Consider the following 27,564-nt stretch of genomic DNA (forward strand, 5'->3'; position numbering starts at 1 on the left):
GGCCGTCCTTGGCCTCGGGAGGGGATTAGCCCCGACTTCCTCATTGTGCCGGCGAGCGCCCGTGGACAAAGGCGAGGCGGCGAGACGTTAAGACGTTGCTGTAAGGCGTTAGTCTAGACCGTTCTAAGCCGTCCGGCTTCCGCTTTGGAGCAGTTACCGCCCGTTCAACTTAGTGGGGTGACTGCGCCTCACGGTATGCGACTTTGTGTAGCCGAGGCCTTGCCTTGGCTTAGCGGTGGCAATAACGTTCGCGGAAAGCTGACCAGGAGTTGCATGAGAGAGATTATCGGGTCATGTGACCGCGGGGGTGACATGTTTACGATTGGTTAGTTCTTTTTTTGTGTGTGTGTTTTATTTGTTTGTAGTGGACCAATCGGGGCTTTGAGAGCTGATGTCACCCTGATGTCAGCCCGGATATCCGCCTGACATCACGTGCACTCTCGCACCAGCAGGGGCGCTGCCCAAATCCTATAAATGCTAGGAACCGCATTTACGGGGGGCGGATTTTACTTCTTGCAGGCGCTTCGCGCCATCGGCTATGCCGAAGTTCTTCTAAGATCCACCACTTGGGTCCATTCTCGTTTGTAGGTACCCTGTACCTTCGGCAATGCCGAGAGTTGTAACGAGTTACCCCATTTTATGTAAATATTGTAAATTTCTCTTGTAAATAGTACTGCCCATAAACTCCAAGTTATATCGTACCCAAGCCTGCGTCTAATGGCTACCGGAATCCAGCAACCACCGAACCCATCGACTCCTCGACGGCCGCCTCCGGCGGCTTAACAGATCGTCGGCCGCGCCGGCGAACATCTTGTCTGGTCCTCATCGGCCGCACCGACGAACATCGCGTCTGGTCCTCACCGGCTGACGGCGGTACCAGCGGATCCACCTTTGGGGGAGGAGAGCGAAGGAAAACTTTACTGTGTTCATTAGTACAGCTCCTACGAGAGGAGAACGCTCAGCTAAAAAGACAGCTTAACGAAATCACCACCACTCTGCGCACGATGGCGGCCGAACGGCAGCGGCCCCGCACGCCACCACCCCCACCGCAAAGGGAGGCAAGCCCTCCGAGAAGTATGGAGGTGGCGACACCCTCCCAGGCGAGCGACACGCAGCAAGACAACGACGCAGACGACACGGAAAGCGTGAACGAACAACGTGCCACGCAGAAGACGGCGGCGCTGCGGCGCACCCTCGAAAGCCTGAGTATGCGACGCCTCACGAGCTGCCGTGACAAGTTCGACGAGTACGTCAACAGGCGCTTCGATGCAGTGGAGCACGACGTTCACACGCTCAAACAGGACGTAAAGAAGGTATAGTAGTCGCAAGCGCACATGCAGACGATCCTAGCCCAAATGCAAGTAACGCAAACACAAATTCAGAACCTCCTCCAACGCAACTTCGGCCAGGAGAGCGGCGACCGCGAGACCGGACCAACCCGCAACGCACCATGACGCGACGAACCAAATCGAGACCCAACCTGTTAATATGGCAGTGGAACGCTAATGGCTACTATAGGAAAGCGGCACTAACGCAATTGATACAAAGCAAGGAGAGACCCCCGACGTAATTTTCATACAGGAGACACACGCCAAGCTCGAGCCGCACCTCACGGGGTACCGAGCGCACGCCAGCCCCCCGAGCGCACGCACGAAAGGCAAAGGAGCGGCACAGGGGGTGTGCACCTTCGTGCGGAAGGGGATCCCTTTCGTCAAGTGCGGGAGCCTCTTCGGCGAGGGCGTGCTCGAGTACTGCGTTACCGAAGTGCTGGTGGGGAAGAAGAGCAAGGAGTCCATCTTCCTCGCTAACGTATACAGTAATCCGACGCACAGTTACCAGCGCTTCAAGACGACCCTCCGCAAAGCGCTGAACGAGGCGGCAAACAACACGGTCGTGATCGGCGGCTACTTCAACGCACCGCACAAGGAAATCGGGTACACGAATACGACGGCCAAGGGGAAGGAGCTGTTGGAGGAGGCAGAAGAAGCGGGTTTCACGATACTCAACGACCCGTCAGCTCCCACCCGCATCGGCACGTCGGTGACGAGAGACACCAACCCCGACCTGACGTTCGTACGACTGTCGCGAAAGGCGAGGGGACGGGTAAGCTGGATCAACACCGGGGAGAATCTCGGGAGCGACCATTACGTCCTGGAGATCGCATTACCCGTCTCGGCGGCACCCGCGGCAGCGAACAAGTGCAAGCAACGCATCACCGACTGGACCCTTTTCCGAACGCGAGCGGATGAGGAGCAGGAAGACGACATCACCGGACATCGACGCGTGGACGAAAGCGCTCGTGCGGTGATCGCCGACGCAGCCACCGAACACGAAGCCGACGAGGAAACGCCCCAACTCGATAGCCGCCTCGCACACTTACTGGAGGTGCGCCGGTCGCTCCAAGAACGGTGGAAAATAAGGTGTATGCAGACAAGCGAAGAGCAGCCACGGAGCCCAAATTTAACGTGGGGGCCTACGTGCGGGTGAAATGCCCGGTACCTGGAATGAAAGGCACCCCTAGTTTTGGTTCTCCACTCAAAATACTGAAGCGGGTAGGACGATGGTCATTCCACCTGGAGGACGGCCGTACCTGGAATGCCTCCCAACTGTCTGCTGTACCCCACGAAGCTGTTCACGAAGAAACAAGGGCAAGACAAGAACCGCTGCGGGAGGACATGGGGACAGACGGGTCGGCAGGAAACACCACAGCACGGGCACCGTCCTCGAAGGCAAAGAGCAACACGTCCCAAAAAGACATCCCCCTCGCGAGGGGCACGATCAAATGCACAGCATTTCCGAGGGGGTGCGCCGGCAAGTCGTATCTCTCGATCGCGCGACCCGTGTCGCCATCTTTCGGAGGCGCGGGACCACTTGTGGCGCTTTCGAAACAAACGAGAAATGAGTGAAGGATATAAGGCGCGTTCGGTGCATCTAAATCTGTGTCGGTTTCGTGGCTCGGTCGGTAGTGCGCCGGGCACCTTGCGTTCCGCCCGCGGCGTCATGGGTTCGAAACCGGGCGCCGGAAACTGTTATTTCTTTGGCTGCGGACTACGACAAGGCGCGCCAACGCCGTTTATTGTGAGTTACTAAAATGCTATGCATTTAAAAGGGCGCAAGACCAACCATAGCCTCCGCACGAAGGTCGCGAAGCTCGGTCGGGAGATTGCAAGCTACAGCAAGAAGCTCTGCGCGCAGAGCTGGCACGAGGTGTGCGGCGAGGCGGACGGACAACTACACAAGGGGCGAACGTGGAAGCTCCGGTGCTGCCTCCTCGACGACACTTCGACGAAGGGGTACCAGCAGCATCGCCAAGCGCAAATCGTACACCGCGCCGTCAAAGACCTCGGGCGAGACGAGACGGTACGACGCCTGAACGCCAAGTACCTCCAGAGCACCCCCGGGAACAACACCACGACTACGCCGGCGAAGCCAGCCCCGAGCTCGATAGGGACATCGAGGAATGGGAGGTCCGAGCGGTGCTGCAAGCCATCAACTGCAAGTCGGCGGCCGGCCCTTCAGGAGAGGAACGAAAACACTATTTCGGCGGGTGAGGAGCATCACTAGGCGGATGTGACGTCACGTTTGCTCGCAGCGTTCCCGCGCGGTATGTTTACATTTTTTCGAGTGCTGCCTACACGGCGTACGTGCCGCAGCGATTCAAGCAGTTGCGTTCGACTTATGCGGTCGACGCAAGAATTCATAAAATGGCGATGGTTGTCGCCCTGTCAGGTTGTCGCCCTGTCAGTCGTCGTTCAACAGCTCCAGCGTCTTTTGGCACAACAGCTTTGCAGTTAGCTGTAACTGTCCACCATCGGCCGACCAGGTGAGCGCTCCTTTTTGGCGGGTTTGCAATCAGCTCATATATCTCTACTAAGCTTGCTTTCTGCTCGCGGCAGCGACGTTTACGAAATTCTTAACGGCGCGTTCTCACCGTCTTGCATTATTGTTGCTGTTTATACTGCTCTGTTCGCGGCTGTCGGCGATCGCATGCTGTTGACGGTTTGTTGCACGGCGCGGAAACTCGCTCGCATGCAAACCCGTCTCGCCCGTGGCGCTTCTTTGTCACTTCTTCAATGTGGCGTCATTAACATCGCATGTTATCCTATACGATTTTTTTAGGCAACGTGCCTTGTGCTAACCTATCTTAATGTTGTAACGAAAATGAACTTGCTATGCGATCTATTCGTGAAGTTAGAGTGTGACAGAACGCTGTTGGCAAGGTTTTCGTGTGCGCGTGTGGTTCGTGAGGGCGTTGTAACACGCTGCTTTAGCCTCTTGCACCTCTTTCCTGCATCTAGTACTCTTGCTTGCCAGGAGTGCCTGCCAAGGGATGCTTACTTGTTATGTGTTTTCATATTTAATAGTGAACCACTCAGCGTTCTATAACTGATGCAAATGCAGGCGGAACGACCCCGATAACAACGCAGGGCAGGAGCACTGCTTGTGTGATCTTCTCTGTCGTTTGCCCTTCTTTTCAGTCGTCATAGATTATTTACTGTTGCGAGAACGTTGTTTGATTCTTCACGTTTCATTTCTTTCTCTTGCAGCATCTCTTGACTGCAGTCACGGTGCAACTAGCCTGTGTGCAGCACTCATCCTGCCATTCTAGTGGGAACTGATGTTCGCAGGCCACTTGTCACAACCTAACGGGTTCACGCCCTTGCCTGGCTTATAATTGATGGTATACTTTAGATACACTGCTCCGTTCTCTCTCTGCATACATTTAAAGCGAGTGTTTACACTAACGTGGCAGTGGATAGCCATGAAGACAGCAGCGTGTGTACTGGAAATGCCAGTGAAAACAAAACCAAATGGTCTACAGATCTATGCCAGCTTGACCATTACAAATCTTTCAGCGAGTATCGAAGCAATGGACAGCTGGGGGTATCTCGTGCGCTAAATTGTGTTCTTCCTTCCGTTTGTTTTCTATTTGCTGGTATAAATTTACGAATTGATAGTATGAGTAAGGTAGACAGAGAACAAAGGAGAACAAAGTGATTGCGTTGCTCTTGGAAATGCCTTACACGAAATAAAACTGCTTCTTGCGAGTTTGCACTGCTCAGTGCAGGGAAAAAAGGTTCCGTATAACAAATAATTTGGTGCACCCAAACCCATCTGTGATGAGCATATGTCATGCATGGATTATTTAAGGGCATGTTATTAGCTTTGGCAAAACAAGAAAGTGACCTCTTTCTTGTGCAGAAAACTGGTTTAGTAGTAATTTTGGCTTTCGTCTGTCCAGTGTCAACAGGAATAGTAGCCTTGATGCACGACTTTCCTGTCACCTTCCTTCAATGTCAACACAGTGGTGGTGAAGACTCCTGGGCAGTCGAAATCGCATAATGACAGGCAGTTATATTCTACCACGAGAAGCACCCTCCACAAGCCGTGAGGCCTTGCTCTGTTTTCAGCTGGGGCTCCTTTCGTTGCCAAGTACCTTGGTCTTTTTGGGTAAAGCTCCCAAAACAAGGTGGTCTTGTCCCTGTTGGAATTGTCATGTTGATCATACTTTTAACCCACAGCTTTCCAGTTCATTTCCCTTGTCTAACCCAATTCTAACGTTATTAGTAGTGTAGGGAAATCTGGTGTCCAGCAGCTTGCATTTCAGAGGGAATAGATGTAGCAACTACATCAAGCACTAGCTGATTCTGTTGCTTAGTGCACTTTGCTGTGAGCCGTCCAAAGCACCACAAGGGGAAGCAGTGCTGGTCTTGCGTAGTGTACTACTTGGGAGCGGCAAAATTAGAATGCACCTTATATGTCCTCATATAGGGAGCCTCAATTTTTTATGCTGCAGTGGAAATCATGCGAATGCATGTTTGTAAACGTCAGATTACAAACGTAAACGTCAGATCAGATCAGATTAAAAGAATGCGGGTTCAACGGCTCACCAGCGGGTTATCCAAACGTCTCGCACATTCTACTCAATAGTATGGCGTAAACGTAACATAACGAGGCGTTCTCCATTTGCGATTGCGGGCGCGTAAACGTCACCAGTTAGCAGAGTTTTAGCATGGCGTTTTCAAGGCGGCCCGCTAACGCTAAGGGTGCACCAAAGTGGTGCTTTCCACTAAGCAGTTTTAGCATATCGTTACCGTGTTTGCATTACCGTTTACCGTGTTACCGGAAGCGCTGGCGACGGTGAAGCCTGTGCCGGTAAGTTACCGTTCACGGTAACTCTCACGCTGCGCAGTCTACTCCCGTAAACACGCTCAATGGTATCGTAAACACGGTTTCGATATGCTAAAACTGCCTAACTAAAGCTCTCTAACGGCAAATGCGTCAGTTGTGCTAGCGGGAACGGCGGCAAGAGCCTGTACTCCGTGTTTTTGTTCGCAAAAAAGCGACCGTGTGTTTAGTTTGCTGTTGTGAGTAAACATCGGAATGAGTGTTTATACTATTCTGCAATTTTTGTAGCTGTTTTTGGTGGCACAGGGTTCGTACAGGCTTCAAAGGCAAAAATTCAAGGGTTTTCAAGGACTAGAAAACACCTTTTCAAGGTCCCCATCTAATGTTTTATCTGGGATTATTATATCACTTTTCCAACACAATGCAAAAGTTTTTTATTGCACAATACCTAAGCAAATTAGTGCCCATTTAGATAGGTGCTAACGGGTTCGTATATGCTCCCCCAGCTTCATTTTTTTATTTCATGGCTGGTATTTAGAGGTTTTTCTTTTTTCTTTGTGTTTTTCTGAGGCTGTTTGATTTCAAAACTTGGTTAATATTGCCTGCATCTCCTGCTTTGTCAGCAAGAGTCTCAGCTGAAATTAAATCGAGCAAGTGTTGCTTCAAGGCAGTATGAACTATGTACACGTCCACCATTTGCACGTAAAAGCAAACGTAGATGGAGCGTATGAGGCACAGCAAACATGCAATGAGCAAGCGTCCACAGACTAGATAAAAGATGCAAGATAGAGAACAGAAGCTGGCTTTCACTGGATTGTGTCGTGATATGGATTGGATTGACAAGTGCCTGCTCTCAATGTTGCCTTGTAATAATGAAAACCCACCAAACTTGTAATTTCACGCAATACACTGAAACTTGATTGTTACAATCTTTCTCCACATTTGTTAACACCTAAAATCCATGACAAACACTTTAAATTCTAGTGAAAAGACAGGACCATTGATTCTCTCAGGAAAAATAAAAGGGTTTTCAAGGACCATTTAAATATTCCAGGACTTTCCAGGCCTTGAAATTGACACTTCTAAATTCAAGGGTTTTCAAGGTTTTCAAGGACCTGTGCGAACCCTGTGGCAGTGTGGTGTCTTGGCAGGTTTTAAAACTGGGAAACATGCCAGTGCACAATTACAGTTGTTAGGTTTCCCAGAAATTTCCACTTAATAGTTCCATCTACAGTATGACAAAGAAGTTGTAGGGCCGCAAAAATGCTGAATGTCTTGATTACCACGCTGTTTTTAAATGGCCAAGGTGGTTTATCTACGAGTTCTGGCAACTTTTTTGGACTGAAATGATAGCGCTTCTGTTTGCAAACTCACATAAATAGTCAGAGTTGAGCCAAATGTACAGAGCAGTGAGCTTTTGTGTGTACTGATGTGCCGCACATTCTTTTTCAGGGCGGAAAAAAGCAAGTTCAACACAGAAGTGCTAAATGAGACAGATGCCAATGGTGACTTAATTTCCGTGTGGTGCAGACCCGGCACAAAAGAAGACAAAGCGACGTGCATTTTTTGCAGCAAAGTCATTCATTGTTCTCATCATGACGTTAGTGCTGTCAAGCGACATGCAAACAACAAGCAACATGTTGGAGCTTGCAAGCAACACAGAGATGAACTTGGGGCACTGAAGAAGCCGGCTACGACGCAATCTCTTTTGGAGTCCTGTCTTCCTGCAGGGTTGGGAATCTCAGAAGCCGATCGAGCCACGTTGGCAGAAACCTACTTTGTTCTTGCAGTAGCCATTGCTGGAATACCATATTCATGGGGAGACACAGCGACATCCATTTTTCCACTGATGTTTCCAGACTCTAAAGCCGCAAAAGAATTTCAATGTGGGAGAAAAAAGGTGTCCTACGTTGTGTCCGATGGCCTTGGCCCGTATTTCAAGAAAGCAGTCGTCGATGAACTTAACAAGGAAAGCGTGCATTATACCATTGAAATCGACGAAACGCCGCTTCCAGAACAACGGTGCCAGCAGCTAGACGTCATTGTCAAGTACTTTTCCGAAGTTTGCCAGCAGGTTGTGGCAGAGCACTTGCGTTCTTTTCACTTGGGGTCTGTAACCTCAGATGTTTTGCTTGCGCGAGTGAAGGAAGCTGTCCAGGACCTGCCTCAAAGGAACATGCTCTGCTGCTACAGTGACGGCCCAAACGTCATGAAAAGTTTAAAAAAGAAGCTCAAGCATGATGTAAACCCAACGCTGCTCAACATTGGAGAGTGCAGTTTGCACAAAATTCATAACACTTTTGCAAAAGGAATTGAAGCTTTTGGCAACAATGTGGAGTCAACTTTGATGGACGCTTATCACTTTTTCAAAAACTCTGCGGTGCAAAGCGCAGTTTTGAAAGAAAACCAGAGATGCCTTGGTCTGCCTGAATCTGTCTTTCTCCGGCATGTAAGCTCACGGTGGTTGAGTCTGGGTCCTGCCCTGGACCGTTTCATCGAACAGTATCCTGCACTGAAGTCGATGGTCTTAGATGTGCAGCAAGGACCTCGTGCTGCTGGTACAGTCTATAAGCGCCTTCGTGAAAACCTCAGCAAGAAAGACCTTCTTGCCACGGCACTGTTTTTGCGAAACGTGGCGGACTTGTTTGTTGGCTTTTTGGAATTTTTCCAGCGTTCTGAGCCGCTTGTTCATGTTTTGTACGAAGAAATGGTGAAGCTCTCCAAGAAAGTTCTTGGTTTGTGCGCACTGAAGCCTACCGGGACCTCACTGGGGAAGACTTAAATCTGTTGATGTTGAATGTTCAAGCAACTGGAAGCAAGTCGTCGAGATTGGGGGTGACACAGAAAAAGTCATCGCAGAGTGGTCAGCTGAAGAGAAAAAACTGTTCAGACTTGGAGCAAGGAGCTTTTACATAAAGTGTGCAACCTACCTACTATCAACCCTGCCACTCGACAACATTGTCTTGAGGGATCTCAGGTAACTCCGACCAGACATCATTCATGAAGAAAGTTCTGTTGTAGCGTTCCGAAATTTGGCGCAACACGTTCCTCAAGTGATACCACCTCAAGAGATGTCAGCTTTAATGGATGAGTTGGCGCTCGTTTCTACGGAGAAGCTTCAGTATGACCCTGATGAACGCATTGATGTTGCCTGGCAACCCATCTTTTTTCTGCGGGGAAAAAACAGTGGTCCAAGGTACCCTTTGCTAGGGAAGCTCGTGAAGTCTTTGCGGTGCCTGTCGCACGGAAATGCTGATGTTGAAAGGGGATTTAGTGAAAATCGCCGGCTGCTGCTAGAGAGGAGCAACCTTTCAATTGAGAGCATAAATGGTCTTCGTGCTATTCAGTCATTTTCCAAAAGGTACAACCGGGACGTAGCCAGAATTTCGATCAAAGCGGACATGATGAAGGCGGCCAAGCAGTCGCATAAGCGCTACATAGAGCGAATTGCCAGAGAAGACGAGCACGCAGCTAAGAGAAGCAAACTTGGCAGCAACTGCAGTTCGACAAAGCCGCAGCAAAAGCAAGACCCAAACACAGAAATTCATTTGGCTAAAAAAATGCTGACCAATGCTGAAGCCCTCATTGCAAAAGGCATGAAGTCACAAGCTTTCGCTGACATTGCTAGTGGCGAAGCGTTACTCAAAGAAGGGCAAGCAAGGCTTGCAGATGCTCTCCACAAGCTTGAAGCTTCAAAAAAAAGTACACGTGGCAAGGCGTTGTAGTTTTCAGTGCAAAATATCGTGAATCATGAGTGATCACTTCGACCACATACCGACTGTACGCGGTGGCATGTACTGTCCATAGGAATTGACAGCTTTGAACCCGTCACTCATTTTCAATACCATGTGTTTTCACTAGTTTTAAGAATCTTTACAGCAGCGCATTTTTGTCTTTTTGTAGGTGACGCTAGACTACAGTAATCTTGCTGTCTAGAGTTTCCCATCAGGTTTTTATTTAGCTTGCTGAAGTTCTTTATTGTCTGGGTAAATGCTCAGCTTAAAGCCTAGATGGTTTTTGCATTTTATGTAAACTTTCCATATAAGCAGTTTTTGTGTGCGTGTGTGTACTAGTCTTGTTATGATTGTAGAGTTAGTCTTATTTACCTTTGCTAATAAATATTGGAAGCTTTAACGGTTTGTTTGTGAATGCTTTCACTCTTTTAACTGTATAGAAGCATATTTTGGCATCAACTCCAAAGTTGCTTATGGCTGCTCCAAACTGGAATTTTGCCTGCTCCAACCGGTGCTCCAAGAGGTAAAATTCCAGTTCCATCACTGACAGCGTAGCTGTAAACATCAAAATTCAACTTTTTAGGTTTCACGTGGAAAAGCTCAGCATAGCTTGGGCCAGCTAGGAGGGGTACTGCAGTGGAGGGCTATAGGTAAAGTCAGGCCACCTATAAATCTTTGACATGCTTCGAAATCTTGGCACACAGGCATTTTTTTTTTCTACCTAAACCAATGCTTTGGACTTTGGCCAAATGTTTTGTACGGGTTAAACTGCACAATGCAATTGCAAATTACAAATAAGAATTGAACAAATGTACTGTTGTGTCCCTCCGAGAATCCAGTGCATGCCCAATATCGAAAATTGCATCCAGCATTCCAGCTATCGATTCAAGAAATGTTCTTGTATGTCCAAGAGATAAGCTCGAATAAAAAGTTACCCTACTTCAACTGCATTCCTTGCATATTTATTTATTTGAAAATATTTAGCACGAAAACAACAAAACAGTACAAACAGGCAGTGATGTCACTTTTCGTGCTCTCTCGTGCTTTGTTGTTTTTCCACTATTTATTATTTTTAAAAATATGCCATATTTGCCATTTTAGTTGGTTTTATTTGTTTTGATGTTATGCCGTGTTGCCAAGAAAACTTTGTAAATGTCACCTCCAAGAAAAAATAACAATACCTAGCATTTGTAAGTGTATGCTTCTTGATGGATAGCAACTCTCACTATATGAAAGTGAAGCCAAGAAAACACCAAAGTCGTCACAAACACTGAAGAAAGTTTATTGGCATGGCATCATATCACTTGCTGGACAAGCAACAAGGCACCATAATGCTGCTCAGCATGCTCCGTGGCTAAAACCGCTTGATAAAAATACACACACGCACTTATCTGCCCCAAGGTGACCCTGAATGAAAATGTGACATGCGCAACACTGGAAATCAACAAAAGTTATTGGGTCAGGCATAAGTGAAAAGTGCGGACAAAAGTCGAGGGCACTTTCATGTGTTGGATGACGAGACTGCTGGCACAAGACAGGAAGGATCGAAGGGTGCTAACTCAATATTGTATGGTTACAAATACGTGCAGAATGCTACTCACTGGGCCAAAAGTGCTTGAAGACCCCCGATTTTAAAGCAAAACTTTCTATGTCTCACTAGTGGAATATGCCATGCCAAAAAGGCATTGCAGAAAAGACAACTTTCTCTGACAATGATAATAATCGTGGGTAAAGAAGTGCAGAAAAAAAAAACGCTTTCTGCAGTCAGAAACAAATCAGGACCCTCGCAGTGTGAAACCAACATCTCTTCCGTGACACCATTGCAACATGGTCGAAGCAGTTTGAATCTGGATAGCGGTGCATCGACATACAAAATTAGACAAAAATAGTGCACCTCACAATCTAATGACGACGACAGTTGAACGCGAAGCTTTCGTCAAGCAAAATCAAGCGGCAAAGTTTCAAAGCCACTGCGATCAAAAGTCCAAACTGCGTGCAAGTAAAAGTGATAGCTCAAACAGGCAACGTCCAAGCTCAGATGACAATCAAGCAAGGAATCCCTCACGAGAAAACTTTCAGTTAAACTGAAAGACAGGTTCTCCTAGACACCCTTTCCGCTAACTTACGACCGAATTCCTTAAATGATCTCCTGCGTCCCTCCTACCCACCTAATTTAGCGAAGGCAGTGTGGGACACTCTCCTGCATTTCATATCCCGACCCACTATTTTTCCCTTGCTATTTCCCACCCATACCCGTCGTAAACTGTAACTAATCGCTACCCCTAATGGGGTCTGATGCACTAGCAAGAGACCCCCGGGTGTTTTTTCTACATTTCAATAAACGTTAAAAAAAAGCCATTATTGTCGTAAGACAAAAGCATGCACGTTTTTTTCCTTGCAATTACAGCAACTAATGAACACATGACAGAACAAGTAACAGAGAGCAATGATGAAACTGACAACAACCACAGATTTGCACATAACTGTGGAGAGGAACTGTCTGGATAGGAGACGGAGCAATAGAAGAGCACAGCAGTTGCGGCTGAACCTTCCCACGCAGCCGAACAGAGACGAAGAATACAGCAAATGGACAAAATTAAGGGTTGGGAGTCTTAGTAGCCACTGTACTTTCTTGTCAACCAGGCGTGTGGCTGAATGGTATAGATGAACAGCAACGCGGGAGCTAGAGGACTGCTTGCTGGTGACGTTACTACCACCCAGTAGTCTGTACTCCACAGTACACAGTAGGAGGAACCAAACTGGAAGTGGGACTGCAAATTGCCATGATGTTACAAATGAAAAAAGTGCTGCGTGGCTGTCACAAGTCTAGGTCAAGCACCCTTAGAAGGAAGGTGCCAAAACCTCTTAGAGAAAAGATGAAGACATGACATTTGAATCTAGTGGCTAAAAATGAACCATTCATGTAGCGCCCCATCGTAAAAGGGGGTTGATCTTCACTCACTTCCTGAAATAAAGTTTAAAAGAGGTTCATCCAGGGCAGTTGCCACCAGCACCCTGGAGTAGTATGGTGGAAACACACCTCAATCTTTGCTTTTGAGAGGTCTTTTACCGGGCTGTCTACCAAAAAACTCAAATTCTTTTTTTCTAAGGGGGCACACTGGTCTTAAACCAAAAAAAAAAAAACATGGTTTTTACAGTTAGGACGATAAAAATTGGGGGATGCATGTGGTTTTTCATTGAAATTGTAGATATAAAGTTTGTTTCTGTGTAAAACAACTATATTCAACTTTATTTGGCTTTTATGTTTGATTTTTTGACAGTGTTTGTAAAAAAACTGCAGGAGGGATGCAGCTGAACAAGGTACCGGTGAACTGTGCACAAATCAAGGACTGACTGCCAAAAGACGAACATTATCATTACCGTATTTATTCGAATCTAAGCCGATAGTTTTTTTAAATACTCATATATCAAACTCCAGGGTGGGCTTGGATTCGAGGATTTTGAAACACGCGCCAATTTCCAAGTGAAATTGAGGGAAGTGGCGCGCAGCTAGCGCCACCCAGAAAAGTATTGTAGCCATTACTAGACCAGCCAGTAGCCACTTAAGGGGCCATAGCGATGCCGCCATTTTGAACTGTGCGGATAGTGGCCTGCGTGCAGAGTGGCATTTGGTTTTGACCAACGTTACTCTAGTAACGTTGTTTTTGACAGCACAATGTCACCAAATAAGCGGTGCCATTATATTGCCGCTTTTACAAGAAAAGTTGTTTTAGCCGCGGAGTTGTCGTCGAACGTTCAAGCCGGGCGGGACTTCGGCATGGATGAAAAAAAATGTCCGCCATTGGAGGATGCAACGGGAGAGGATATTTGCGTGCGCCGCAACAAGGATGGCCTTCACCGGACCACGAGAAGGCCGTCACCACGAAATGGAGATGGCATTGGCTGACTTCGTTCGGACGCAGCGAGCAGCTGCCCTTCCAGTAACGACGGAAGTGCTCCAGGCAAAAGCAAGGGAGCTTTCAAGAGAACGAGGCTTATCGCGGGCACACTTCAAAGCCAGTCGGGGCTGGCTACAGAAATTCATGAAGCGCTTCGGCTTTAGCCTCCGTCGTCGAACCTCAATCGCCCAGAAGTTACCCGGTGATTTTGAAGAGAAACTGATCGAGTTCCAGCACCGCATCTTCATGTTCAATATGTGTTTTCTTTTTGTAAACGCTTACCTCGCATTTTTGTTCGGCCTACATTCGAGGTAAGTGTTTTTTTTTTCGTGGCTTCGGACTGTCGGGGGTCGGCTTAGAATCAGGGCCGGCCTAGATTCAAATAAATACGGTATATATGGTCTGTAGCAGAAGTGACAGCTGTTTGAAGTTTGGGCCTGGACGGCAACACCAGTTTTCCTGGTTCCCATTTTCTAGGCCCAAACTTCAAACTCCAAAGCTAGGTGTGGTGCTGTCGGGACACTGATGCCGCAACCCAAGCCTGGGAACAAGCGGAGCAATAGCGCAGTTGTTCCAGCCTCCTCTGGAACAGTGATTCAGCTTCTCACGACTACCATCTTAGCAACCATGACTGCTCTAAAAAATTGGTCACAATAGCAGTGAAGAACCTTTCAGAAATACTGGACTGCAACCCAATAGATGGTATTCACTGAAAAGTTCAGAGGGAGATTTATTCACCCGACAACACTGGAAACCACCACGTCTGTGCCTGCGCATTGTGCCCACACCTCACAGAAAAAAGAAAACCTCGGCGCATATCGTCTGCATCACTTCAACCCGATTGTCGGCCTTAGTATTAACAGAAGACCTATTACAGTTGAACCCCTTTATAAGAGACACATACCGGGGAGCAGTTTCTGTCTCTTATATGAGATGTCTCTTATAAGCAGGGAACCATGTTTTCACTTACTAATCAGTCCCTAGTTCAATGTGGGCACCATGTGACTAAAATAAGCTCAAAAGAACGCTACAGCGTGTTTCAAAAGATTCATTCTAATTTATGTTCGGCCCCCAGAATTTATGAAACAGTTCTGAATCTTGTTTGCTTCATGACTGTATTTACACTGTATTTTACAACCGATTCTGCAAGCTTTTTTTTCTTTCCTCGTTGTGGAAGATGAGTCGTACATGTTGAGTTCACAAGCCTGATGAATAGGTAGAGCGCACAGCTTCTGCTGTGTGCTCAGGCTATTCGTTATGCTTGCAGGACTCAACATCTGCGATGCTTCTTGATTGGGAGCTATGCGAGTGGGAGAACCCTCATGTGCGATCGTGCTCCATCCAATGGATGGCAGTAAGCTTCAACCACTTCTGTCAGTTGCATTTCCATTGGCAGGGCTTCTCATCGTCATTTCATAGCTGACTGAACCACTGTGTGTTTGCTGAAGTTATAATAAATAGCGACTGCAGGCGTCTGTCGTCCACCTGTGCTTCCAGGATGGAAGCAACTGCAATTAGTGACTGGTGGCACTGCGACTGAAGTTAAAATGTCTGTTACAAGCGAGATTATTGATTAAAGTTCAAGGATGACTTGTCCCTTATAACCAATCTTCTACATCCGATGTCTGTTATAAAAGAGGTCGATTTAATGGGAAAGTTAGGGCAGCCAACCATGTGAGTCAATAGTGTCTCTAATACCCATTTGTCTCTTACATCAGTGTCTCTTATAACGAGGTTCAGCTGTAATTGCACTCAAATTACGTGGTGGTGCTCTCCTTGCCCTCAAGAACTTTGCATCACTGGAGAATGAAACTGCGGCTATGAACGAAAGCGACACGGCATGCAAGAGGCAACGCTGCAGTCGCCCGCGACTACGGATGTTGACACAAGTGCCGTTTAATGCACAGTTGAAAACAAAAACCAAATATTGCTTCGAAGAAATGCTTTATGCACACGCTGATTTATATTTATACTCTATATTTACAATAAATGAAGCCAGTGCACGTGATGCCATCTCCTGAGTTGTGCCATGCTTGCACCGCTCACCCCCTTGCTGGTAGCCATGTGCTTGCACTGAGGTCAACCTCACGTCTTCATCCCTTTCCTTTGAAATCCTTCTTTGTGTGCGCGCACAACTCACCACACGCTTTTGAAAATGAAGAAATAAAAACGTGCATCACTAGAAAGCATAGCCACTACCCCAGCAACAAGTGGAGGGGGCACCCTTTTGTTTGTTTTGCCCGAGGCGACTGCCTAGAATGGTGGATTACCAGCCTGCGCATGCACAGATTGCTAATAGAAAAAGGTCCATTACCGCAATCTCATGGAGCCCGTCGTAGCACAGACGCTGTGGCACATACATGGCGGCGCACACACAGGGCTGCCCACTTGTGGGCCACACCAGTGAATACAACCTATGAAGTGCTATACCCACCACCGATATAGCATTATCTAGGTGCAGTCAGAAACACTTTTTCATATGTTTACACATACCGTATAAACCAGACCGTGTATAAACCGGGGGTCGACCCGGTATATAGGTCGACCCCCTACCTTGAGGTGGGAAAAGTTGACAAAAAAAATAATTCGGCACAGAAGCGCACTCACAATGTCTATATTTATTTTCGACACCCGTCCGTCACTGCCACTTTCATCTGTCATCTTCCGCACTGTCATCTTCCATGCCATCAGGCGCGTTGCTGATGGAGCACTTCCTGAACGCTCGTGTAACCATGTCGTCGGGCAGCGACTGCCCAGAGAAGGACACCCAGCTTGACACGGTCGCAACCGGCCCGTATAGGTCTTTTTGTTGTCGCCGGCTATCCACTCATTGTACAGTTCGCGGAGCCCGTCCGTGCATGGCCTCCAGAGCGATCGTGAGCGAAGTTCCCGGAAAAAGTTCCCGGACGAAGTCCGCCACTTTGTTCTCCAACTCGGGGTGCACCGCTTGACGTCCACGGAATGATCGGTTTCGGGGGTTGCACGCGCACAGCTTAGCTCTCTGACTCCGCCAGTACCACACACTTTCCTCCGAAACGCCTAACTGGCGTTGCGCCGCCATGTTCCCATTCTGCTCTGTGACTCAATCGCCGTCAGCTTAAATGCCGCGGTGAACTGGCGTCGACTGCCGCCACTCATCTCGGAACCGAGACGTACAGAAATGTACGCACGCACGCACAATAAACGAGTAAAAGGCGAAAAATTAGAGAAAAACGAAATCAAATAAAGGCCTGATGGTGCGAGAGAACAGTCTGACACGAATGGCGATGGCGACGGACTGCGCTTGCACATTGTTGCCAGACAACGATTTACATTCTGCCAATGACCGCTATATAAGACGAGGGGTGACTTTTGTGCGGATTTTTTCGGAAAAAAACTCGACCTATATTCCGGTTTATACGGTACTTTCAAGCGTTCAGAGGGTCAACATGGCTGCTTGTCACTGCTTCTGACCGATCATCCATGGGCCGATCCCACCAATCTGGCTGCCACAAATCACGGTAATAACGCAGAAGTCTTCAATTGTGGGCCGGACTGACACACACGATTCGTGCCAGGGCTGTCAAGCTGGCGTGGCAACTTTCTGATCGCGGCGTTAACACGCCACAGTGGTTCGAACACTTGCCCAGTATGAAGGTAGCTATTTCTGTCGTCGTTGGTTTGTCCCATAATGCATGCTTTGCTGATGTTTAAGTACAAGACCTGTGTTGACAGGCAAGCTTCTCTAGCTCGCCCAGAATTTCTCGATACGCAACTCTGAGCTGACGTGCGAGCATGTCTGTTTGTCGTGTGGTTCCTTGTTAATAAGCCAGACCATGCAACTGAACGGTGCAAATGCAGATTTGATGCTTTCAGTGCGTTTCACTTCTTTCTTCGATCAACAAGAAGAAACTGTCACTAATGCTCGTAGAAAGACGGGGCGAGTCAGAAATGCTGCTTGGACACTTCCTAGTACCATATAAATAGTGTACTTAATCTTCCTGAGAGCCAAAACATCATTTTAGGTTGTAGTGGAACAGACCAGAAAACACACCTGCCCTTTTTCTTGTCCTTTCTCTTTGAAGCACTCCTTTGTTTATGTATTGAAAACCAATTTGAACAGCGGCACACTTTATTAGTTATTTGATTATATGGCTAATTTTTTACAATTTAACATTTATATGTTCTCATTGTAGTATGATACTAATCTTGATCAGTGCATTTTTGAAGCCGAGGTGGTTTTCTTCAGGTGGCAGTTCCTTTTCTCTACAAAAAATAGTGCTTACTGTAAACAGGATCAAACAACAAAAAAGAAAATCTGTTTTAAGTAAGGAGGAGAAATGTTTACGCCAATTTATAAGGCTGAGACAAAGATTATGGCAGTCGCTACACGTGCTGCGGTTCCCGTAGGGCTAACAAGCGATTTGCAAAAAACTGGACAACACTTCCCATGATACGGAAACTGAAGATGTACTCCTGCAATTAAAACACGGAATTATCGCTGCCCCTTCAAAGGTAGATAATTGAGCCATTTTGGCACTTGATCTTCGGAAAGCTTTTGATCGCGTATCACATCAGGCTATTTTGTGTAACGTTGCCACTTTGGCTCCGGGTCGCCACACATACAACTATATCCGTAACTTCCTTTCGAACCGCACAGCTGTTATTCAGCTCAGTGACCTACAATCAGACACTATCCATCTCCCAACCATTGGCACGCCTCAAGGCGCAGTATTATTCCCGCTCCTATTTAACGTTGCCCTAATCCACCTTCCAGTAAGCTCGCCGCGATCCCTCGCTTACGCCACAGCATACATGCCGATAATATTACGCTGTGGACCACCAGAGGCAGCGACTCTCAAATCGAGGAGGTTCTCTAGCAGGGAGCTGACTTAGTTACCACCGCATCCAAGCCCACCGCTCGCGAAGTTGGGCTTGGATGCTCACCTGAAAAATCTGAGCTTTTAATCCTCCCCGCCAAATCAACCGGCAACCCAGCCCAGAGACCCACCATTGAGGTCCGGATTGATGGTAGGGATGTTCCCCAAGTGGCAGTCTCGAAAATACTTGGGCTCTGCATACAGCGCAATTGCGCAAACATTAAGTACCTAGCACAGCTGACTTCTCAAATGAATCAGACGGTCACCCTCATCCGCAGGATTGCTGCCCACCTTATCGGTCCGCTAAATAGGCTCTCATCCACCCCCCCCCCCTGTCACACTCTCCTTGTTACTCTTAACCTTAAAGCCCCTATTCTCTGTGACGACAGGCTCCCGGTACCAGCCGACATTCATGGCTCCCTCACTATCCGCCCTTTACCGCGCAATATCACCCTATTTTCAACAAGCAGCGTACGGAACAACGGGCGCGAGCTCTTACAGAGAAATACCCCGTCCACCCCACTACGGTTTACGTGGACGCAGCTTGCTATCGACGGCAGGACGCATACGCTTTCGCAGTAATCAACCATCCTAACACTCCTCCTCTTAAATCCCTAACAGTCCGCACCATCCGACCCGCTGAGGCGGAAGAGGCGGCAATCGCGCTAGCCCTTACACATAGGCCGCCCCCTACCACTATCGGTGGATAGAATGCACATGGACAATAAAACCTACACATATGACCCCGTAACTGATACTGTTATCGCTTCGAACATATAGCTAAGGACAGGCATCCACCCTTTGAGACCTAAGAACCACTCAACTAAAGAATTGCCGTCGTTATCGGTTACGCACACTAACATTCGAAGCTTTCTTCCTAAACGCGACCAGTTATGCTCTTACTTGGACGACAGTAATAGCGACATCTTGGTGCTAACTGAAACTTTGTTACATTCTGACATCAGTGATAGCGAACTTTTTAAAAAAAGAGGAACTACAGCGTTTATAGATACGATAGAACACACAGGAGAGGTGGTGGTGTTCTGCTCGCAGTTAGAAACGGGATATCGTCGTTTTCCGTTGAAACGAATGCTTCGGTTGAAATAACTTGGGCTGCATGCATGACGGCATCCGCTAAGGTCTTAATAGGCACCTGCTACCATCCACCTGACTCCGATCCATCCTTCTTGAAGGAACTGCGTGAAAGTACATCTTGTGCCTTGAAACAATGCCCTGCTGATATAGTCTACCTTTTCGGGGACTTTAATTTCCCCCTCATTGATTGGTCACTCCTCTCAGCCCCCTGTAGAACTTCAACCAAATTCATTAACTTAACCCTAGACTTCAATCTTGTTCAAGTTATAGACAAACACACTTGAGGGTCTAACATCTTAGATCTTGTATTAACCACCGCACCGGAAAGCATAGGATCCGTATCATACATCGATAGGTTCAGCGATCATAAGCTCCTTCACTTTACATTTCACACTCCTTTAAAATTTCCCGGTGCCATCATTAAAAAAATATGCGATTATAACAAAGGTAATTACAGAGAAATGAACGCAGAATTCGAGGACTTCTTCAATGAATCCTTCCTACCCTCATTCAGTTCCCGGTCTGTAGATGACAGCTGGGTGCTCTTCAAGAACAAGATAGCCGAAATGGTCGACAAACACGTGCCTTTAATAACAATTAAAAATGATCAATCTAATCCGTCGTTCAACAGACCACTCAGAAACATGTGAAACAAAAAGAAACGATTGTATAAGAGTGCATCGTCATGGGTCAAATATAAGGAATTTCTGAGAACTTTTAACTCTGCAGTAAATAGTGCCAAACAAAAATACTTTTCTGAGGATTTACCTTTGCTGTTAAAAAATAACCCCAGAAAGTTTTGGAAGACAATTTCAAATAATCGTTCTAATAATGACATTGTATTACATGGTCAGGGGTGAGACAGCCCAAACAGATTTGGGAGCAGTTTTCGGAGCAGCAAAATTTCGATTTTGGAGCAGACGAGTCTTGATTTGGAGCAGTTAGGGACAATTAATACATCGTCTTGTGAGCTTAAAAATCATTATTTCAGCAATTTGCAGGGTCAAGTCGGCATTTCAATCAGTGTTGAATACACAGAACACTGTGAAACAGCCTTACCTGCCAAGTTTTTAAGAGTATCACAAAGTACTAACTGCACTACGTTTTTCCTAACTGGTGATATTGTGTTGCGGCTGCACGCAACACTGACAACAAAACAACCATTAACATTAGGGAATTTTAGCAGTCCGTCTGTTCTGTTGGTTACTTTGTTACCGGGTTGACCGGGACCGGTCAGTGCCTGCGCGCGTGGAAGGGCGAGGAGGCGCGGACAAGGCGAAGGCAGGCCCGCGGAACTAATCCCCCTACTGCTACGAATGCCCAAGTGCCCAGACGACTCCCGGTCAGCACGGTAACTACGTACACGATGGAACAGACTGACTGCTAAAACTTATCAAATTTAAGGGCTCCGCAGTTGTGGCGTTTTTTGCCGTTTTCATGCTAAAATTATGATTTTTGTAATCCCAGGCTGCGTTGTACGAACGCCTGTAGTCACGGCAACAGTTGAGCAACTTCGAGCTAACGGTCGCATAGCCCAACCTGCCTACCCGTTTCAGTCATCCTATGGTCATTTGAGTAGCGTTACTGTTTAGCCACCTAGATTTTGGCATTCAATTTCACTTTGCATACATCAAGTGTTATAGTCGCGTTCTATGGCAACCGTATAGTCGCGGCGGGAACATATGTCGCGGCGCCGCAGCACAGCCCGCAACTTTCGTGTCGACCGTTCCATCCCCGAGGCTCGCGATCGCGCTTCGAAGCACAGCAACACCTCAGCATTTTATAATACCACAACGAGTCAAAAAATTCACTTCACGAACCCGATTATATACGCGCGCACCGCGTTTCGCACTCAAGGACAAACCACGCCGAAGTCGTAGGCCCCACATTTCAATTAACTTTTTTCGAGCCGCGCAACTTCCCGTAATCTGGCACCAATCTCAAACCATATCCCCGCGTTAACGTCACTGTTCAGAGCCACAACAGATAGAATGAATAGAATGGAACCCAGCTGATAGCACAAAATAAACCAGGGAAAATATCGGCGATGCGCACTGAGCGCGTTGGTAGCAGCCAGATCAGGCGGCGGCCATGTTTGTTGCCACAGCGATGCCTAATCCAGAAGGCCGTTTCAGCGAACCCGGATGGAAAGCGAATCTAGTTTTAGAAGCTATCGCTTGCTTCGTTTCAGCCTTTCTATTTGTGCCATTTCTGTGTTTGCGATTGACCGACAATAAAAGCGGTGACCGGGATGCGGGAGGCTTTCGTCCCCGCCGAAACTGACATGAGCATCAAAATCCGTGCCGTTAAGGCTCTTCTGGAGCAGTTTGGCGCAATTTTCGCCATTTTCGTAGTTTTGGAGCAGCTTGGCGCAGGAAAGTGAAATCGTATCAAAAAGGCGCAATATGCGCAGCTGTCTCACCCCTGCATGGTGACAACGGTGTTCCCCTTCAGGAACATGCATGTACGCATGCATTCAACCATTTCTTCTCGTCGGTATTCACTCAGGAAGATCATTCCACCACACCCATGGTTCCCGAATCCAATTACAGATATATGCAGCCAATTAATATTACTCCTGAAGGCATCGCTTCACTAATCGACAGTCTTAAAGTCTCCACTTCATCTGGTGTCGATAACATCAACTCAAAAATATTCAAGAACACTGTGCACATCTCTAGTCAAATTCTGTTCCATATTTTCAGTAAATCATTGACATCAGGTCAGTTACCTGCCGACTGGAAAATCGCCAAGGTTGTTCCCATTTTCAAATCCAATGACAAACACGCACCCGAAAATTATCGCCCGATTTCTTTGACGTGCATGTGCTGTAAATTACTGGAGAACATTATTGTATCTAACGTGTATAACCACCTCGAATCCAACAACTTTTTTTTCGTCCATCAGCGTGGTTTTAGAAAAGGCCTGTCATGTGATACACAACTGCTGGAATTTACAATTGACATGAATGCTAACCAACAAACAGACTGCCTTTTCCTTGATTTTTCAAAATCAAGGAAAAGGCGATGCGCACCAGCCCTTGTCCGCAAACATGCGTATCTAACCTTTATTCGTCCACAGCTAGAATTCGCATCGGCAATCTGGTCCCCTCACCAAAACTACCTAATTGTCCAGCTGAAATCTGTTCAAAACAGAGCCGCCAGATTTTTTAAACGCAAGTATGACCGTCCACTTAGCGTTACCCAAATCAAACAAGAGTTATCACTTCAGCCGCTAGATACCCGTCGCACTGTCGCGCTAGTATGCCTTTTTCATAAATACATAGTTCGCGTTAGACCTAACCCGCTTCCTCTTAACGCTCCAGTACGTACGTCACGACGCCTTCATAATATTCATAGTTTCACGCGCATTTTTGGCAAGACGCGCGCTTTCAATTCATCGGCATTGCCAGAATAATATTGTTACTGTTTATGGGTGTTTTCCCCCTTGTATTTGAGTGTTTTCTGATGTTTTAGATTCCACAAAAACCCTGTGCGTTTGTGATAATTGTCTGTTATAAACGTGTATGGCGTGTTTCATTTACGTCTTTATGCTGATTACCCAAACTTTACATTGTGTACTTGTCTTTTCTTCTTTTTCCCCACTATTTTTTTTTTTTTTCAAAAATGTAACCCCCCTTACTCAATGCTCTTCAATGGGCCTGTAAGGTATAATAAATGAATAAATAAATATTGTGTGATGTACTTCACAGCGTCACGGGAGGGTGAAAAACGCTGGAAAACCCCAGTCATTCTAAAGGTTTGCGGGCTGTAATTACCAACCTGTTTGAGATGTAACTATCCTGAAAAATGACTGGCATACTTATACTGATTGTTTTGTTTTTAACAGTTGAAAAGTCTGAACTCTCGTTATAACAGACTTCGTACTATTTTTTTTTTTTTTCAAAAATGTAACCCCCCTTACTCAATGCTCTTCAATGGGCCTGTAAGGTATAATAAATGAATAAATAAATATTGTGTGATGTACTTCACAGCGTCACGGGAGGGTGAAAAACGCTGGAAAACCCCAGTCATTCTAAAGGTTTGCGGGCTGTAATTACCAACCTGTTTGAGATGTAACTCTCCTGAAAAATGACTGGCATACTTATACTGATTGTTTTGTTTTTAACAGTTGAAAAGTCTGAACTCTCGTTATAACAGACTTCGTACTATTTTTTTTTTTCAAAAATGTAACCCCCCTTACTCAATGCTCTTCAATGGGCCTGTAAGGTATAATAAATGAATAAATAAATATTGTGTGATGTACTTCACAGCGTCACGGGAGGGTGAAAAACGCTGGAAAACCCCAGTCATTCTAAAGGTTTGCGGGCTGTAATTACCAACCTGTTTGAGGTGTAACTATCCTGAAAAATGACTGGCATACTTATACTGATTGTTTTGTTTTTAACAGTTGAAAAGTCTGAACTCTCGTTATAACAGACTTCGTACTATTTTTTTTTTTTTCAAAAATGTAACCCCCCTTACTCAATGCTCTTCAATGGGCCTGTAAGGTATAATAAATGAATAAATAAATATTGTGTGATGTACTTCACAGCGTCACGGGAGGGTGAAAAACGCTGGAAAACCCCAGTCATTCTAAAGGTTTGCGGGCTGTAATTACCAACCTGTTTGAGATGTAACTATCCTGAAAAATGACTGGCATACTTATACTGATTGTTTTGTTTTTAACAGTTGAAAAGTCTGAACTCTCGTTATAACAGACTTCGTACTATTTTTTTTTTTTTCAAAAATGTAACCCCCCTTACTCAATGCTCTTCAATGGGCCTGTAAGGTATAATAAATGAATAAATAAATATTGTGTGATGTACTTCACAGCGTCACGGGAGGGTGAAAAACGCTGGAAAACCCCAGTCATTCTAAAGGTTTGCGGGCTGTAATTACCAACCTGTTTGAGATGTAACTATCCTGAAAAATGACTGGCATACTTATACTGATTGTTTTGTTTTTAACAGTTGAAAAGTCTGAACTCTCGTTATAACAGACTTCGTACTATTTTTTTTTTTTCAAAAATGTAACCCCCCTTACTCAATGCTCTTCAATGGGCCTGTAAGGTATAATAAATGAATAAATAAATATTGTGTGATGTACTTCACAGCGTCACGGGAGGGTGAAAAACGCTGGAAAACCCCAGTCATATAAAGGTTTGCGGGCTGTAATTACCAACCTGTTTGAGATGTAACTATCCTGAAAAATGACTGGCATACTTATACTGATTGTTTTGTTTTTAACAGTTGAAAAGTCTGAACTCTCGTTATAACAGACTTCGTACTATTTTTTTTTTTTTTCAAAAATGTAACCCCCCTTACTCAATGCTCTTCAATGGGCCTGTAAGGTATAATAAATGAATAAATAAATATTGTGTGATGTACTTCACAGCGTCACGGGAGGGTGAAAAACGCTGGAAAACCCCAGTCATTCTAAAGGTTTGCGGGCTGTAATTACCAACCTGTTTGAGATGCAACTATCCTGAAAAATGACTGGCATACTTATACTGATTGTTTTGTTTTTAACAGTTGAAAAGTCTGAACTCTCGTTATAACAGACTTCGTACTATTTTTTTTTTTCAAAAATGTAACCCCCCTTACTCAATGCTCTTCAATGGGCCTGTAAGGTATAATAAATGAATAAATAAATATTGTGTGATGTACTTCACAGCGTCACGGGAGGGTGAAAAACGCTGGAAAACCCCAGTCATTCTAAAGGTTTGCGGGCTGTAATTACCAACCTGTTTGAGATGTAACTCTCCTGAAAAATGACTGGCATACTTATACTGATTGTTTTGTTTTTAACAGTTGAAAAGTCTGAACTCTCGTTATAACAGACTTCGTACTATTTTTTTTTTTTTTCAAAAATGTAACCCCCCTTACTCAATGCTCTTCAATGGGCCTGTAAGGTATAATAAATGAATAAATAAATATTGTGTGATGTACTTCACAGCGTCACGGGAGGGTGAAAAACGCTGGAAAACCCCAGTCATTCTAAAGGTTTGCGGGCTGTAATTACCAACCTGTTTGAGATGTAACTATCCTGAAAAATGACTGGCATACTTATACTGATTGTTTTGTTTTTAACAGTTGAAAAGTCTGAACTCTCGTTATAACAGACTTCGTACTATTTTTTTTTTTCAAAAATGTAACCCCCCTTACTCAATGCTCTTCAATGGGCCTGTAAGGTATAATAAATGAATAAATAAATATTGTGTGATGTACTTCACAGCGTCACGGGAGGGTGAAAAACGCTGGAAAACCCCAGTCATTCTAAAGGTTTGCGGGCTGTAATTACCAACCTGTTTGAGATGTAACTATCCTGAAAAATGACTGGCATACTTATACTGATTGTTTTGTTTTTAACAGTTGAAAAGTCTGAACTCTCGTTATAACAGACTTCGTACTACTTTTTTTTTTTTCAAAAATGTAACCCCCCTTACTCAATGCTCTTCAATGGGCCTGTAAGGTATAATAAATGAATAAATAAATATTGTGTGATGTACTTCACAGCGTCACGGGAGGGTGAAAAACGCTGGAAAACCCCAGTCATTCTAAAGGTTTGCGGGCTGTAATTACCAACCTGTTTGAGATGTAACTATCCTGAAAAATGACTGGCATACTTATACTGATTGTTTTGTTTTTAACAGTTGAAAAGTCTGAACTCTCGTTACAGACTTCGTACTATTTTTTTTTTTTTTCAAAAATGTAACCCCCCTTACTCAATGCTCTTCAATGGGCCTGTAAGGTATAATAAATGAATAAATAAATATTGTGTGATGTACTTCACAGCGTCACGGGAGGGTGAAAAACGCTGGAAAACCCCAGTCATTCTAAAGGTTTGCGGGCTGTAATTACCAACCTGTTTGAGATGTAACTATCCTGAAAAATGACTGGCATACTTATACTGATTGTTTTGTTTTTAACAGTTGAAAAGTCTGAACTCTCGTTATAACAGACTTCGTACTATGTTTTTTTTTTTTCAAAAATGTAACCCCCCTTACTCAATGCTCTTCAATGGGCCTGTAAGGTATAATAAATGAATAAATAAATATTGTGTGATGTACTTCACAGCGTCACGGGAGGGTGAAAAACGCTGGAAAACCCCAGTCATTCTAAAGGTTTGCGGGCTGTAATTACCAACCTGTTTGAGATGTAACTCTCCTGAAAAATGACTGGCATACTTATACTGATTGTTTTGTTTTTAACAGTTGAAAAGTCTGAACTCTCGTTATAACAGACTTCGTACTATTTTTTTTTTTTCAAAAATGTAACCCCCCTTACTCAATGCTCTTCAATGGGCCTGTAAGGTATAATAAATGAATAAATAAATATTGTGTGATGTACTTCACAGCGTCACGGGAGGGTGAAAAACGCTGGAAAACCCCAGTCATTCTAAAGGTTTGCGGGCTGTAATTACCAACCTGTTTGAGATGTAACTATCCTGAAAAATGACTGGCATACTTATACTGATTGTTTTGTTTTTAACAGTTGAAAAGTCTGAACTCTCGTTATAACAGACTTCGTACTATTTTTTTTTTTTCAAAAATGTAACCCCCCTTACTCAATGCTCTTCAATGGGCCTGTAAGGTATAATAAATGAATAAATAAATATTGTGTGATGTACTTCACAGCGTCACGGGAGGGTGAAAAACGCTGGAAAACCCCAGTCATTCTAAAGGTTTGCGGGCTGTAATTACCAACCTGTTTGAGATGTAACTATCCTGAAAAATGACTGGCATACTTATACTGATTGTTTTGTTTTTAACAGTTGAAAAGTCTGAACTCTCGTTATAACAGACTTCGTACTATTTTTTTTTTTTTCAAAAATGTAACCCCCCTTA

At 45.5% G+C, this 27,564-nt stretch overlaps 1 protein-coding gene and 1 pseudogene across 1 annotated transcript in view; one reads left to right on the top strand and one right to left on the bottom strand.

Annotated features, from left to right (window-relative positions):
- Positions 1–27,564, bottom strand: part of LOC144175895 (uncharacterized) — a 101,857-nt gene that overhangs the window by 51,865 nt on the left and 22,428 nt on the right. The window lies entirely within an intron of this gene.
- Positions 6,550–10,247, top strand: LOC144175893 (uncharacterized; annotated as a pseudogene).

This window comes from Haemaphysalis longicornis, unplaced genomic scaffold (genome assembly GCF_048455015.1).
Source record: "Haemaphysalis longicornis isolate Haplotype H1 unplaced genomic scaffold, Haemaphysalis longicornis Haplotype H1 scaffold_3, whole genome shotgun sequence".
In the NCBI taxonomy this organism is placed as follows: Eukaryota; Metazoa; Arthropoda; class Arachnida; order Ixodida; family Ixodidae; genus Haemaphysalis; species Haemaphysalis longicornis.